The following is a 5,632-nucleotide window of genomic DNA, read 5'->3' as shown; positions in this document are numbered from 1 at the left end:
TCTGTCACTCCTTTCCACCTGCTACTAAGGAGGCTGTCCAGGTCCTGAACAGGTGCTTGGCCGCTGTGACGGTCTGGATGAGGGCGAACAAATTGAAATTGAATCCAGACAAGACAGAGGTACTCCTGGTCAGTCGCAAGGCTGAACAGGGCATAGGGTTACAGCCTGTGTTGGCTGGGGCCGCACTCCCCCTGAAGACGCAGGTTCGCAGTTTGGGTGTGACCCTGGACTCATCGCTGAGCCTGGAACCCCAGGTTTCGGCGGTGACCAGGGGAGCATTTGCACAGCTAAAGCTTGTGCGCCAGCTGCGCCCGTACCTTGGGAAGTCTGACTTGGCCACGGTAGTCCACGCTCTGGTTACATCCCGTTTAGACTACTGCAACGCTCTCTACGTGGGGTTGCCTTTGAAGACAGCTCGGAAGCTCCAACTAGTCCAACGCTCGGCAGCCATGATTTTAACAGGAGCGGAGCGCAGGGAGCATACAACCCCCCTGTTGCGCCAACTCCACTGGCTACCGATCTGCTACCGGGCTGAATTCAAAGTGCTGGCGTTGGCCTTTAAAGCCCTAAACGGTTCCGGCCCAAGCTACCTATCTGACCGCATCTCTGCCTATGAACCTACCAGGACTTTGAGATCTTCCGGGGAGACCCTGCTCTCGATCCCACCTGCTTCTCAAGCTTGGCTGGCGGGGACAAGAGATAGGGCCTTTTCGGTGGTGGCTCCTCGGCTGTGGAACGCCCTTCCTACTGACATTAGACTAGCACCATCTCTAATGGTATTCTGCAAAAAGGTGAAGACCTGGATGTTTGTGCAGGCGTTTGAGTAATTTAGTGCAATCTGGTAATGGAACATAGGAATGGAACAATGGACGACGAATCTGGACTATGCTTGGATGATGAGAAGATTGGGTACGGTTGTTTTTTTGTAATAATTGTGCATTGTAATTGCTTATTGGTAATTTATGGATAATGTGTTAAGTCAATTGTTATATGTTGTATGGAACCACTGCTGTTTCTACTGTTTTTACTGTTTGTGAACTGCTGTGAGTCGCCTTCGGGCTTGAGATACAGCGGTATATAAGCAAAGTAAATAAATAAATAAATAATAAATAAGAAGAATTTGCACATATGTGGCTTTAAATACTTCAGTTCTGTTGAACTATGGCCTAAGTGTATACTACACTAATGACAAATGCACAGATGATTTTTTTCTTGGAGATTGATATGATTTCAGCAGCAAGACTTTCTGGTTTTTAAAAACGTATTGGGAAGCACGGTTATGTTATTTATTCGCTATATTTATATCCTACCTTTTCTCCAGTGCAGTCAAGGTAATGCACACAGCTCTTCTTATTTCAACCCTTGTAAGGTAGGTCAAGCTGAGACAGATTGAACACAATGAGTGTCACACCATGAGTGTCAAGGTTTAGTAGAATCTAGAACCCAGAATTCCAACAACAAAGTGACTTACTGTCACTGTAATTCAAAGGAGACACACACACACATATATTACCCCAAAACAAAACCTGTCTGTAGAAAGCTGCCTGCCTCTTTTTGTTCTTATCCTCATACCCAGGAGGTTGAGAATGCAACCACTGAAATGCTTACATGGTGGAATATATTTTTCAATATATTTTCGGTTTTTTCCCACCAGCCTAAGTGGATGTGGCAAGTACTCTACTGCTTTGTTAATGTGACATACAACCAGTTCTGTGTTCATTTCCAGGAACTGGACAGCACAATGTTTTCTTCTGTAATTGAGGTGATAGTCACAAAAGAACATGTAAACAGGAAGCCTCTCTCTCTCTCTCTCTCCCTCCCCCTTTTCAAGGATTTTGGCTTCAGACTTGCAGTCTTGCCCAGCCCCACTTGACACAATTGAAAACAAAGCACCTCCTTGTGCAAAAATTATGTGTGATTCAGTGTCATAAGAAGTCTGAGCCCTGGCAGTAGCTGAGCATCTGCATGAACCAAAGTTTGTGTACATTGAAATATCAGAAAACAATGGTTTTACTACCTCGGACACAGTTGTAAACAATTTGGACTACTTCATATTTCAAATTCTGGATAAGGGATGCTCAACCTGTGTTCCCATATCGCCACAATACTTCATCACTCACCATGATGACAACCACTTATCTGGTCTTCTATTGTGCCATTACTTTCCCTCACCTCTACGAAGGACTCCACTCACGCAAAACAATTACACTTGCTATCTGTTTGATCATCCAGAACATCCTTACTTTTAAAGCCCTCCATAGTCTCCTCTACCCCCAAACCCGCTCTTATACGGCACCCATAAGCCAAGCGCCTTCATTATCCAGCATAAGAGTTTCACAAGCGGAACTCTGCAGGAGTCCCCCATTTACTCCTTCAGGACTATTGTTTTACTCAATTGCCCCTTCCACTGGATGACTATTCTATGGGAACATATGCACTGGTCACTGAGTACAGTTCGAAAGCAGCTTGACAGTGTGGTGTTAAGGTGCTGCAAATCACGAAAATGTGCAGCAACACCTTTTAAGGACTTTAAACCATGATAGCCAAAGTCAGGTGATACTCTGAAATAGAACCCGTAATGAGCATCAGAGCACTTAAATGTAAACCACATAACATGGTGAAATTGATTAAATGACAGGTGATCTGCACATGTGCATTGCAGTGGGGCAAAGATAAAAACTCCCACCTGATTCTTTCATGAACATGACACTATGGATCCTACATATTATGGAACCAGTTTGAGTCCAGCCTCTGTGGTATATATAAGCACCATCCAGGCCTTTAACCTGTTCCAGAACTCCCCAATGAATCATCCGCACACAGAAACTGCTTCCTTCGCTGCCAGTTTCATACCAACCTAAATGGTCAATGTAGATGTCTCCTATGATTGGTGGAGAGAAGATTAGAGAAGCATTTGGTTATTTTCCAAAAGCAAGAACTGATGGTTTCGTCTACCAAGTTCCTCTACAGGTCTAAGCGAGTGATGCAATTATTCTAAGAAAACAGTAGCATATTCTATTCTAAGAAGACAGCAACATATTTATCTAACTCCTCATGGAATGGACATTCAGAAAAGTGGTGAGTCCTGAGAGGCGGGTTTTGGAGAGAAGAGAACACTGCAATGGCCAAGAAAAAAACAAAAACAAAACATAGTCCTTTGTACAATTACATATGTCATTAACAGGCTGCTGTCCACAGCATATGAACATGCTTTTCCAGCACTAAGAGGCCCCTCCACACCTCAATATAAAATTCAGTTTATCTGAGATCCTTTGTCCCCTAATATTGGCAGGTTTTGTGTAATATTCAGTTACTAAATCAGTTATAACTCTTATGATTGATTGAATATACCAACCTTGAGTTAAAATGAGTTAAAATAGACCATATACTCTCATTTAGGCAAACCATTAGACTGCATGTTTATCAGATTCTAAAAAATGTATTAAGTAATCAACTTTTTTCATTTTGTGAGAAAGGACATAATGCCCTCTTCTGGAAAGTGAAATGTACAGCACAATCCAAAGACAGCCTTTCCTTTCAAAACACTTGTTATTTAATTGGGAGATTAATTGAGGCACCTTCTACAGTGCCATGTATAACGAATTATTAAAGCAGATAATCCACATTATTTGCTTTGTCCTGGATCATATGAGTCGACATTGCCATATAATCCAGTTCAAAGCAGATAACCTGGATTTTATATGGCAGTGTAGACAGGACCTGAAATACCAACAGACTCAATGGTTACTTGGCATGTAAAAACTTACATAAATCCCTCTGGTACAGATTCTTCTCTAACTAGAACTAAGAACTGCAGAGAACCTGGAACTTTTAAATGCATGTATGGGGCAGGTTCTGACAATCAAGAAAGCAATGGCAAAACAATACATAAAATATTACAAAATTTAGCAAAATAAATAAATACACCGAATGAATCAATATAGGCAGTCCCCAAGGATTTTTTCTTGTTGAATGTGTATGTGAGTTGGAACATGTACATTTTTGAGTGTAGCTCCTACCATATGGGTCTTTTTCAGAATATTTCGCCTCACTTTCTGTCCCTGTGATAGTTGGAGTTTGAAAAAAATGGCTTGTTGTGGTCGTGATTTTGTCAATGTTTATTGTTTCCAAATGTTGGCTGCGATATTTTGGCATGGCACCCAGTGCGCCAGTGACCACTGGGACCGCCTGTACTGGTTTATGCCAGAGCCTTTGCAGTTCGATAGCGGCTGAGTTTTTCCTGTTGTTTTTCCTCAATGCGACTGCCACCTGGTATGGCGACATCAATAATCCAAACTTTTTTCTTTTACACAATCGTGATGTCTGGTGTATTGTGTTCCAAAATTTTGTCAGTTTAGATTCAAAGGTCCCGCAGTATTTTTGCATGTTCATTTTATTTATTTTATTTATTTATTTCAAAGTTTTCTATACCAACCTTCTCACCTCTTTGAGGGACTCAGCCCGGTTTCCAACCATAAAAACACATACAATCAGTAAAAATATCATAGTTCACGATTACAGTAACACATTAAAATAACAAATATATTTAAAACTACGGTGGTCAGTCGTCATACTAAAATCGAATATACATCATCTTCCATCCAAATCTTAGAGTGTTATCTCATTCATCGAAAGCCTGTCTCCATAATCACGTCTTCACCTGTTTCCTGAATGTCAGGATAGACGGGGCGGTTCTGACCTTTGGTGGGAGAGAGTTCCAGAGTTGCGGGGCCACCACCGAGAAGGCCCTGTCCCTCGTCCCCACCAGACGCGCTTGTGAAGCCGGTGGGACCGAGAGCAGGGCCTCTCCAGATGATCTTAATAATCTTGATGGCTCATAGAGGAGAATACGTTCGGAGAGGTAAACAGGGCCGGAGTCGTTTAGGGCTTTATAGGTTAACACCAGTACTTTGAATTGGGCTCGGAAGCTAATTGGCAGCCAGTGGAGCTGGTGTAACAGCGGAGTGGTGTGCTCTCTGTACCCAGCACCCGTTAGTAATCTGGCTGCCGAGCGTTGGACTTGCTGCAGCTTCCGGGCAGTCTTCAGAGGCAACCCCACATTGAGAGCGTTGCAGTAATCTAAGCGGGATGTAACCAAAGCGTGGACTACTGTGGCCAAGTCAGACTTCCCACTACCTTTGCAGGTTTATGATCCCACCAATTCTTTACTGCTAGCAGGTGGTACTTGTGACATAGGTTCAAGTGAATCATTTGGACCACAGAGTTATCATATTATTTATATATTGATGATGATGATGATGATGATGATGATGATGATGATGATTTGAAATAAAACAAGATGAGTCCACAGCAAACAAGATCACTCTTCTGGCTGTTGTATTGGATCACATGTCGTACACTTCCCAAGTGTCTAGGACTGTGTGATGTATCCACAAATAATGCATGATCCTAGTAAGGTGGCCTTTTGTACCTGCAGATGGTAATCTTGTCAGCACCAATTGAGTTTAAGTGCAGGCCAAGGTCTTTAGGCACAGCACCCAGTGTGCAGATCACCACTGGGACCACTTTTACTGGCTTGTGCCAGAGTCTTTGCAGTTCGATCTTTAAATCCTCATATCATGTCAGCTTTTCCAGTTGTTTCTCTTCAATTCTGCTGTCGCCTGGGATTGCA

The sequence above is a fragment of the Anolis sagrei genome, chromosome 2 (assembly GCF_037176765.1).
Source record: "Anolis sagrei isolate rAnoSag1 chromosome 2, rAnoSag1.mat, whole genome shotgun sequence".
NCBI classification, from domain to species: domain Eukaryota; kingdom Metazoa; phylum Chordata; class Lepidosauria; order Squamata; family Dactyloidae; genus Anolis; species Anolis sagrei.
The sequence above is the reverse complement of the archived record's forward strand: the minus strand, read 5'-3'. Positions refer to the sequence as shown.